The following is a 12,531-nucleotide window of genomic DNA, read 5'->3' as shown; positions in this document are numbered from 1 at the left end:
CATTTATAATCCATTTTTTAAAAAATTCAATCCATTTAAAATCCATTTAATGGATATGGATTTCAATCTAATCTATATTTTATATATTTTATGGATTGGATATCCATTTTATAAAAGATTTTTAAATGTGGATAATCCGAAAAATCCAATCCAAATTTTCAATTTAAATTTTTAGTTGGGTTAGACTAAAAATTAAGATGGACTATGCTAAATTCAGACTTGGACGGGCCTTGCTCGACAACCTATACGGATCGGGCAGGCCCGACGACCATAAGAGGTTGGGCGGGCCTAAAGATATGAACGGGCTAGGCGGGCTCGACAAAGCGAACGAGTCGATCGAACCCAATGATCCGGAAAATTCGAGTGAGCCCGATGACCCAAACGGGGCAGGCGGGCCCAATGACCTGATGAGCCAGGTGGGCCCGAAGACCCGAATGAGCCAGGCGGGTTTGAAGATCCGAACGGGCCAAGCGGGCCCGATGACCCGAATGGGTCAAGCGGGCTTGAAGAACCGAACGGGTCAGGCAGGCCCAAAGACCCAGACGAGCCCGATGACCCGAACGGGCCCGACGACCCGAACGGGCCCGAATGGGGTGGACGACCTGGACGGGCCCGGTGACCCGGACGGGTCTGACGACCTACACGGGCCTTACGACCCAGATAGGCACGATGACACGAACGGGCGCGTCGACCCGAACGGGGATTACGACCTGGACAGGCTCTACGACCCAAACGAGCTCGACGTCCTAGATGGGCCCTACGACCCGGACGGGCCCCACGATCCAAACATGCTCGACTACCCAGATGGGTCCGATAACCCAGACGGGCCTAACGAACTTGACGTACCCGGACGGGCCCCACGACTCAAACGTGCCTGACTACCCGATTGGGCCCGACTGTTTGGACGGGTCCGTTCGGGTCGTCTGGCTCGTTTGGCTTGTCCAGGTCGTCGGGCCCATTTGGGTCGTCCGGCCCGTTCGCGTCGTCGAGCCTGTTCGTGTTGTCGGGCCCGTCCGGGTTGTTTGACTCGTCCGGGTCGTCAAGCCCGTTTGGGTCGTCCGTGTCGTCGGGCCCGTCCGGGTCGTCGGGCCCATCTGGGTCATCCGGGCCTTAATAACACAAGTTTTAAAAAATTTAACTTAAATTTCTTTTATAAAAAATGGATTATGGATTTTGAACTTGATCCAAATATTTGGGTTGGATTTAAATCTTGATCCAAATATTTGGATCTGAATTTTAAAAAAATCCAAACTACTTTTGCTAAAAAAATAGATTTGGGTCAAAAATCTAATCCAATTATTTGGATCTAAAATGGATGTGGATTGGATCATTAAAAATCTAATTCATGTCCACCCCTAAATTTTGGAATTAGTTCATTTCGAAACATTATAGTTATCTAAAATTAAGGATAAGTCCAAAATTTGACTTAATATTAAAGCAAAAATGTGTTAAACAGTATAAACAATTCAAATACAATCTTAAAATACATATGAAACATCAAATAAACCTAATAAAATTTGAGTAAAAGGACTAAATCCACATATTTTGAAAGATGAAAGACTAAATTAGTCCAAAGTTTCAAAATAAACTAATTCCAAAATTCACTGAAAGTTAATGGACCAAAAACATATTTAGCCCTTTAAACTATGTAGAATGTATATTAGATCCTTAATCACATTACAAGTAGAATGAATGGAATTTAATATAATATTTTATTTAAAATTTTGTTTAATATAATTTATTAAATAAATATGCTAATTAAAAAAATTATGCGCATAATGATTTTTTTTTGGTATAGCTAGTTATATTCATTGTGTTTGATTTTTGGACTTATCCTTATGTTTAGATAATTGTAATGATTTTTTCTGCCATATATAGTTGAACTTATTTCTACATATTTATACTTGGGAGACGCAAATCTCGAGTTTATTCAATACATAATTTTTTTGCACGTCTCAAACTAGCATCATATAACTCCTTCTAAATCATGCTAAGAAATACATTATTCACGACAATCAATGTAGTTAAAATCGAAAATTATATTTAGGATCGCAAAGAATTTGTATAATCGTAAACCTTAGATCTTAACATGAATAGTAAATTTTATATTTTACATAAACATTTCTTTTATCAGCAAAATATAAGTGTTTATTATATATATATATATATATATATATATATATATATATATATATATTTATTGTTTCCGGTCATTCAATCCTTATGTGTGATGGTTAATAATGATGGTTAATAATATGTACATTTTATATACACATAATATATATCACTAAATACATATCCATAAAACAAATTAATCCCTCTTCAATACTTAATTAAGTTTATAAAATTCATCACTTTCTCAATACTTCATTAAATTTAATTTATCTAATACAAATCATTTAAATTAAAATAAAAATTAAAAATTAAAAGAGTCTTCATTAACTATCTCCTTCAAGAAACGTGTTAATATGAAATTCTTCTACCCTATAAGTGGGATATAAAGAACATCTTCTTCCCCACCACCTTGGATTTGACTTTTAATCAAATATACTGGATTTTTTTTTCTACTAAGTGAGTGCAAAGTAACAAATAGTTTAGCAATAAAACAATTATCTATTTGTAATGGAAGTGGAAATTAATCCAATTTTAACCTTTAAAATTTAAATAATAAAGTATGGGGTTAGGACAAGAATTGAAATGAAATTTTCGAGGAAAAATAAAGGTTTAGTGTGTATTCAAAATTTGTAATAGTGACCCATTAGTGACTATTTTAGTAACCAATAATTTTAATTTTATAAATTGGTGTGTAAATTTGTCACTATGATTACTATTTTTTGTTACTAAAAATGGTTTCTAATTGAATTTTTTTTAGTGTATAAAAAGTTTCTCTATAAATATCTTGTGGTATCAAACTAATGCTACAACATGTACAAAATGAGAATTATGTATAGAAAACTTATATATATTATAAAAAACAGAAGAGGAAAACATGTAAAAAATGATGAAGTGAAACCGAATCATCAACAAAAAACTAAACAAGCGTGTAGAAAGAGAAATATGTTACATATACTAAACGAAGAAAACATAAGATTTGAGAAACTGACAAGTTTTATATTCCATAGTTTTGATGCGAAAGAGTCATGAGTTAAACTTGGTGTTGAGTTAATTAGCATAAAAAAGAATGTAAGGAAAATAGAGAGAGGAAGAAATAAAAGTAAAGCAAGAAAGGAAAGTAGAATGTACAATGTGGATTCGGTCGTGTAGGAAATGTTGTGTAAAAGTAACAACACATAAACTTTGGAACTACTTTTAAAATCATCATTACTTTCCCAGATATAGCTAGATGAAAAGTACTTGGTGCAGACTTTTTGGGTTGTGTGATTAGTCACAGTGAAGAGTCAATTTACAAAGATCACCAACTATACATAAGCTTCATATGTTGTGGCTGTACTACACCATTTTTTTTACCACAAAAAGAGATATATAGATTAATCAATTTTAATGGATACAAGTTACAACACAGATAAAAGGGTTGCATGAAAATGGGGTAGAATAAGTATTAGTTTGACTATATTTATTTTTTATTATGAAGTAAAAAATTATATTCTTTAATTTGATTTTAAAAAATTGATATTTATATTTTGTGAAATTGATTGAGGAAAACTTCATAAAAAATAAAAGTATGTAATTGATGAGTTGAAAGAGAGTACATTTTGAAGTTTTTTGTAAATTTGATATTAGGATATATTTAAATGAGATCGAGGATGAATTTATTTATCATCTTTAAAGGATAGAGATAAGGATGCAAAATATCTCGAACTTCATTCATATAATATTACAGTACCAAATATATAATAGTATTTGATAGAAAAAAATAAACAATTTTATAGAAAAGGAATTCATACACAGGAAACAACACTTTCATATTATATATATCTTCAAAGGTACGTTGATATCCTCTGTTTGTAATGTTTTGTTCTATTTTGAATGAGTAATAATTGTATACTTTACTAAATTACCATTTGCTGTTTTTAATTTGGAGTTATAATGTAATGGTAATTGCATCACTTTCATCCTCAATATTAATAATTCATATGAAGAAGTTTCCAATATATATAAGCAATATTGAGAGTAGATTAGAGGGCATTTTATTAACTACCACTCCTTTTACTTGAACATTAACGTATTTAAACACATCTTTTTTCACACATCAATTTGTTAAAATTGATTCAAATTTGATAAATTAGAAGAATTATCCAAAGATCAGAGTTCATGTACTTTTGAAAATCAGGCGACAAACATAGAACTCCAAAGATCAGAGTTGATACTAAATTGTCACTGCTATTTTCTGACATAATAATCATCTGCTTCAATATCCTGTCAGCTGAGTGTGTCCAAATGCAAATATATCAATCAATATATAATGTTATATTTTACTCGGTCCTCATTCACTAAATAAACTATGCCATGTTGTGTTATGAATTGAAGAAAACGAAGTTAAGCTCCAAATCCAAACATATTCAACATCTGTTTGTAGCACAGTGCACTTAAATCACATAAGGAAAATAATTAAGGTTTAGATTGATACCTTGAAGAACGCAAGTTTGGAAGGAATGCAAATTGGGTGAATCCCACATGCTCTAAACTTTGTTTCCATTTCAGTCACCGAGGGAAGAATTGAACTAAAATCCCTGAAAAAATGTAATGCAACAGTTATCACACACAAAGTCATACTTGCATATACATGAGAGCAATCATTTCAAAGTTTCACAAAAACAAAGTTTGGTACCATATATGTAATGCTAATCATATATCTAAGTACATTCAACATCATAATGGAACCATAAGATTTGTGAGGGAGACTGATAAGGTGCAAGAAGAAAAGTAACATTAAGATGATGGAAAAAGAGGAAAAAGTGTAGGTGCGGAACCTGGTCACTGCAAATCTCAGGTAAAAGAACGTGGAAAAAGGAACTCAATATTTTATGAAATCTTTAAATTAACAACTAGACGTTATAGTTAAGAGTATTTGTTCTCTTTGGATATATGAACTCCTAGAAAAAAAAATGAATCACTAATACAACTATGCAAGAAATGGTTCACACAGAGATGAACTGAAAGCCTAAGAAGATGAACAGAAATGGAGGCAACAGAGATAATTGAAGGGGCTCCTTCAGTCCAAGCAAAAGAGAGAAGATGCAAAATATCTCCTGCTTCATTCATTCACACAAGTACAGTAACAAAACACCTCTTATCAATAACCCCTACTGTGTGTAAGAATGACACAGCAGATACTTCAGCAACCCTCCATACCTTTGCTAGGACTGAAGAAACTCCTTCACTCTTTCTCTCCCACTAATCTCAGTATCAATGCATTTCTTGCAGCCTCACCAGGTTAATAAATAAATCAATCAACACATTACTATCTATACATACCTCAATGGCTTTTCTGAGTTTTTCTTAATTAGTTATTCAATCCTTTGTGCTACATATACTTCAATTGTGTATATTTGTTTCGAATTATGTCAACAGGTTCTTTCATAATTATAATATTCATATATTTGTTTTCAATTATGTGAATGGTCAAAATTACAATTCACATATAAGGCTACATACACCAACAATCCAAAACCTAGAACAGAAAATAGGCGTGGTAAAGTATAGAACTCCTATTGCAGGAACCCTAATTTTTAGAACTGCAACAGTGAAAAACGATTAATCCAACACAACATAATATATAGAGTAAATTTAATTGTAGAAAGATGAAAGATAGAATAGAACAATTGTGGATGTGAATTGAAACTTAAAATAAAAAGAACAGAAATTAAAGTTGTAAGTTAGAATTGTGTAAGAAGAAGAAGGTGAGAGCAAAGATGCTCAAAGGTTGCTTCTGCTGCCAAATACCTAAACCAGTTGTGTTTCTGAGTGGTAGACAGAGGAAGAGAACCAAATTTATAAAACGAAATCATGAAAATAAATTGTATAATCATTTATTATTTTTTGTTTTTTTTTTTCAGAATTCATACAGCAGAGACATGATTTGTTGTCCCCATGCATATGTACAATTCAATTTCATATCAATTGAGAGCCTAGGATTCTTCACATTTGAATTTTTCCCCACATGTCAATTTTTTAGTTACGATATACCAAAACAGTAAGAAAGTATAGAAACAGTATAAATTAAACAAAATTTACCTATTTGTTCAACAAGTAACAAATTATTGCATATGGTAAAATAAAATACAGTACAATTATTATTAGGGAGTGTCTTTTTGTAATTGTTTTTGAATGTTCATAATTTATTATCAATTTTATCCTTGCCATCATAATTTTATTGATTTATTATTTATAAAAAAGTATATAATAAATAATAATTATTCTTAAATGTTTTATTATTATAACATTATATAAATTAACAAAAAACATATTATTTAATTTTATTTTTAATATTTTTTTAATAATTATTATAATATCTATTCTTTTAAATCATTATTTCTGATTTCTAGTTATAAAAAAAATGTGTCCACTATTAACTATAATATATTTAAAAGTTAATTTTCTTTCACACGTGCACCATCCATGTGTGAGACGTGGAATTTTCTTCATCATCATCGTATGAGTTATTTCTCTTTGTATCTTTCCATTTAATATCAAAATCTGCTTCATGATGACTGTGTCTTCAAGCTTTGTCCTGTACACAATCAACCAGCACACTGATACATCTTGCTGCCATTTGCCAGGAAGGCATGTCCCCCAAGTTTTTAAGCAAATTATATATATGATAAAATATATTTGGAATCCCTTTTAACTCCAAAATTTTACTCTGTAGTTTTTTTTTCAGTCCTCTGCCAAGGATTAAAAGAACATTGTTTTAAAATTTCAAAGATAATTTTAATATATTTTAAATTTTTAAAATTAATAATCATCGATGTATTTTGAAGGTACAACAAAAGATGGTTCGGTACAGTATCAATGAGACCTGAGTCTAACCACATAACGCATTGATATCACTCTCAACCTAAAACTTTAAGACAATGGGTTTATGCGTCTTTATCCTTATATAGTGTTCTACTCTCTCATTTCTAGTCAACGTGGGACTTAGATTGATACTTGGATTCTTAAAACCTTTCTCTTCTCATTCTATAAATCACAAACCAACCCACAACTACTGTTTGGACCATCCCACTCACACACCACAACCAGCTCCTCAAAATTTCACAGCAAAATATCAAACTTTTTGTGTGCCTTATTGTGGGTGGAGAGTTCCAAAGCGATTGCATTGATATGATTCTTGTGGATGGATTATGCAGAATTTGCTTCACAGGTTCCCTTCTTATGGGATCATGCGATCCCTCAGGAACTTTAACTTTAACTTTTGTTCATCCCTTTGATGAGGTAAACTGAATCATCAAGCTACATGTTTCATCTTCCTTCTCTGTATGATGAAATGTATATTTGGTCATCTGAAGTTTATCAGATTTTTGTTTTCTGACACTGCTTGGTTTGTAACTTATATTAAACTGCCTTAGCTTTTTTTCTTAGTCCATGTTTTGCAGATGATGATATTCATGTCTTGATTAATCTGAGACATAAAAATATGTGGTCATCACGAATGGTTGATGATGTTCTTAACAAGTTCTGGTTTAAATCATTGATTTTGCTGATTTCATCACAGCTAACAGCTTTCTGCAGTTTCCACTGTCAGATCTTAATTTTGCAGAGCTAAGTATCCATTTTACTCTTTCTTTTTTCAATAAAAAAATAAAATTTTAACTTTTCATTCATGGGGAAGAAGGAGCAGAAAGAAATATTCATCTCTCTCTATGATTTACAGAAAGTTTGACAGATAGAATCATACTGATTCTATTTGAAAATTTAAGGTATATATTATGTACAAGTGAAGTTTATTGAACCAGTGAAGTTTGACATATAGTTTTGCAATTTTTAATAAGTTTTAGTCAAGAAAAAAATGTGTATTTGGTACATATATTATGGAGAATATGTCATCCTTGGAAGAAAATAAAAAGAACAATTCTATACTTAAAAAGCAAATACACAGAAAAAAAAAAGTAAGGAAAATTATGCTTTTACAAATTTTTTTTTTACAAAGTTGAGAAACTTTTCATAAATGGAATTAAAATACATTATTTTTTTATTTTTAACTAAAATAAAGTAATAAAGTGGTACTTTTAACTTAAATAGATATTTTTTCAAAATTTGTTAATTTTTTTTTTGTTAAACTGTCATTTTCCAATAAGTAAATATTTTGTTTGATAGATGTTGCAAAATATCTATATTATTAGCAGTATCAAACATAACTAAATAAATGGTTGCCAAAAAAAAGAAGAAGTAATTGTTATGAATTAATGATTGTCCATTGATTTGATACATTTACTCATATGATTCATTACTCTTTATGGTAAATATTTGTATTAACTAAGTTGATTTGTTTCCTTTATGGATTACATATTGTATCTATAAATAGGACTCTTCCTATCAATAATAATACACAGATGAGTTGCTCCCTATTTTCTCATTCTCTATTCTCTCTTGTTTTTTCTCTATTATCTATTATTCTCTCTATTATTCACTTTATTTCATAACACGTTATTAGCACCATGTTCAAATTGAGGACTAGTGGAAGTTTTTTCTCTCCAAGGACAGTGCTCTACGTGTCTCAATCTAGGCTCTTTCTAATCCTTTCTCAATTTATAATTTTACCTTATATTCTTCCTCTTGTGATAAGAATTGTTTGACCTTATCAATTTTCATCTCCGTCTTATTATTTATTTTTATTATGACGATGATTATTATTATAATTATTATTTTGATGATGATGATTATTATTAATATTATTATTTTGTGTTAGTTCTAAACACGCGAAACGTTGCAAAATTTGGATTTGTGACCCTTGATATTGCAAGGAAGAATTCCTTATATTGGATTTTAAATTTTGAAATACATTTAGATGTAATGGATAATTGGATACCATTAAATCAAGAAATAAAGCATCTAAGCAACTAATTTGCTCATGCGACAAAAATATTGTGAAAAGAGATTTCACAAATATTATGAATTTATTTCATGCCTATGTATGGCTGGCTGGACAAAGCAATAAAGCTTTTGATGAAAAATCATGAGATCCGCCTAATCTGCTCCATTCCCAGAAGTGAATAGTGAATGCAGTAATAAATATTATGAATTTATTTCATGCCTTTGTATGGTTGAACAAAGCAATGAGCTTTTGATAGAAAATCAAGAAACCTGTTCAAATTGGTTCTGCTTCATTCCCAGAAGTGAATGCCGCAACATTTGATTTATATTTTCATGATCGTGATCGTGATATTGATTATGGACATGATTATAAAAAAAATTTCAAAGACACATTTTGTCACCAGAAGTGGCACAATAATGTGAAAATGCTGACAAAAAGATGAAAGTATATATTATCATTACGGTGGTAAAGGCCATTTGAATTGTACTTATTGTACACCAAAGCATCTTACAAATAATGAGAAAAACATAGAAACATACTTTGCTTATGAAGATGATGATTCTGATTATGGCCATATGGATGTTACTCATCTTGATATTATTATTTTCTTTGCTAAAGCAAATGGAAACATTGATCACATCATTGATTATGAAAGTGTTAAAAAAATAAATCTCATATTGATATTTATGTTTATATGAACAACTAATGTTTGCACTAGTACCAAAATATATGTGTCTTATTGATAGTGCAACAACTTATACAATTCTCAAGAGTAATAAATTTTTCTCTTGTTTGATAATGCGAGACATCAATGTTAGTATTATTTATAGTACTACAAATATATTTGAAGACTCTAGAAGAGCTATTATACTTCTACCAAGAAGTTGAATAGAAACTTATTAAGTTTCAATGATATTTGTTTAAATGGATATTATATTGAGACAAACAATGAAAAAGCTATGAAATATCTTTATACCTCTATGATTGAGTTGAAAAAGAAAGTGTGTTGGAGAAATTATCAACATTCTCTTATAGTTTGTACTACAAGTTTATTAGTACAACCAAAATGCATGTCATGGTAAACCAGAAGTTTACAAATCAAAATGATTTCCTTGTTTGACATGATCAATTATTATGATGCGAAAAAAAAAGGGTTGAAAAACTCATGTGAACATGTTTGAAGCGTGATAGACCTATTGGTTCTAAATATAAAAACTCTTGAATGAGAAAGGGAGCTAAAATGCAAAATGACCTAATCGAAAAGGTTGAAATCCCAAAAGATTCATTTGACATAATTAATGGTTTGGTTCCAAAAGAACCTCAGGTACCTGAAATTGTTGAAATGATGAGATCTCAATAAATTATGTCATGAATCATAGAATATGGAACCAAAATAAAGTTACTCTTTATGGTAAATATTTGTATTAACTAAGTTGATTTGTTTCCTTTATGGATTACATATTGTATCTATAAATAGGACTCTTCCTATCAATAATAATACACAGATCAGTTGCTCGCTATTCTCCATTCTCTATTATCTATTATTCTCTCTTCTCTATATTATTCACTTCATTTCATAACAGTAATATCATTATACACATGTTGCACTTATTTATTTCCACAATTAAAATAAATAAAGCCACATTTCAGGACTATTTTCATTTTTTTCCACTTAAAATCAATAAAATTAAATACACAAGAGAAACAAAACAAGTAATTTATTGTTTGATAAATGTTGTGTTACTAATATCTTAGCAAACATAATTCGTTTACAAATTTAATTTGCATATATACCATCAGTTTCTATACACAATGTATATTATTGATCAATAAAAAGTTGTCATCAGTAACACTTTTAAGACAATTATTTAAAATTAATAAAATTTCATTATATGATTATTTACCATTGTATAACAATGAAAAAAAAATACTATAGTACACATATGTTATTTATTCTTAAACAAATATGGGTAAAACTCATATTCAATGGAGTGTCTTATTTAAGCTAAATCTATATTATTGAAAAGAAACGTAAAGTATTGTGTTACCACAACATTCTTCCTCATTATCAGCTGCTTTAAACACTGTTGTTATATCCTTTCCATCATTAGTCCCTTCTCTTAAAATTGCTAACACTTCAAATCCTACTGATGAAGTTGTTGATGTTGAACCTTCTCTCCATGACCGATTGATGATTGAACCTTACGGTCGAGGGAAATACCTTCTATCATCTCTAAAACTAATTTGTATTACATGACTTATTTTACCTTGCCCTCTTTTTGCATGACTTTTCTTCAATCCATATGCAAGATTTTTCCTTCTAGAGTTGCTTCCTAGGCCATCTGAATGTCTATTAAGCAACAATATCTAAAGACTTGGCCGACATAGGGAGCCATACCTCCAAAAGAGAAAAAACCTTTCTGGCAACGTTTCAAGGTAACACATCATCAAACTTATTTTATGTTCCTTATTGTGTATGTTAAGTGTGAAATGTAATTTCACTATTATTGATGATTCGTACTTGATTGATTGTCACAAAGGAAGGTTCAGTGGAGACCATAGCATGAAGCTGAAATTCATAAAAGTTTTCACTCTAAAGCATCCCATAGGCTTTATGAGATGTTTAGAAAGGCTAAGAATACAAGACAACGACCTTCTTGGCTTGGGAATGATGTGTTGAACAATTTGTTGGCACAATAGAGTTCTCTTAACTATTGCAATAAATGTGTTACAGCCTAAAGAAACATAGCTTCAAACAAGGTGAGAGCCTAAACATAGGTAGTTCCATTTCCACTCATGAGTATGTCATTTGTATGGCAAAAAAAAAGACTTCATTCCTAAGTAATTCATATTGTGATATAACTTACAATTTTAAATTTTTTGTGTATATATAATACCATATTTTATTACAGGCACATGAGTTGGGACGACATGAGTACATTGATGAGTTATTTCAACAAACTCCTCTACAAGGGATCTAGCGACTTTGTTGATGAATGATCTTGGAGGACAAATGTAAGCAAACACTTACATTTTTTTCCAATAAAGTTTAATTTTTACCATATTTAACTAATGCATTCTTGTTTACTTAACAGGAACAATATTAAAATAAACTTTCACAAGTCAGATTTGAGCAAGGTTCATGTGTTGGTTCATCAGAAGACAATAACAATGATGATCCTGCAACAGATGAGAGGATTAAGACTAAGTGTTGGGTTGAGGTTGTCGGTGGAAAGAATAAAGGAAGACTATATAGGCCACTTTCAATCCTTACATATTAATCTTGACATTGTTGCCTGCTAACCACCAGGTCCTTCAACAAGCTCAGTCCAACCTAAAAATGTCCTAGCAACAACCCACACCAGTCCAGCCCAGCTTAGTACCAAAGCCACAACACCTTAATGAAGAGCACACTAATTCTCATGACTATGTAGATTATTGGGAGTTAGTATGACAATTATAATATTTAGAATTAGTTTAGTTTGTATTTGAGGATTATGTTTGATTAAGTTGGTGATTGAGTTTGGTATTATTTA

General features: G+C 30.8%; 1 long non-coding RNA gene across 1 annotated transcript; it reads right to left on the bottom strand.

The window, feature by feature from the left end:
* Positions 1 to 4,140: 4,140 nt before the first annotated feature.
* On the bottom strand, positions 4,141 to 5,991 carry LOC114164706. The gene is made up of 3 exons (XR_003599588.1): positions 5,905 to 5,991; positions 4,589 to 4,691; positions 4,141 to 4,384 (listed from the first exon to the last, which is right to left on the bottom strand). It is a non-coding gene; the product is annotated as an uncharacterized LOC114164706 (long non-coding RNA).
* Positions 5,992 to 12,531: the final 6,540 nt, after the last annotated feature.

This window comes from Vigna unguiculata, chromosome 9 (genome assembly GCF_004118075.2).
Source record: "Vigna unguiculata cultivar IT97K-499-35 chromosome 9, ASM411807v1, whole genome shotgun sequence".
Lineage (NCBI taxonomy): Eukaryota > Viridiplantae > Streptophyta > Magnoliopsida > Fabales > Fabaceae > Vigna > Vigna unguiculata.
Note: the sequence above shows the minus strand (reverse complement) of the source record. Positions and strands in the feature narration are given on the sequence as shown.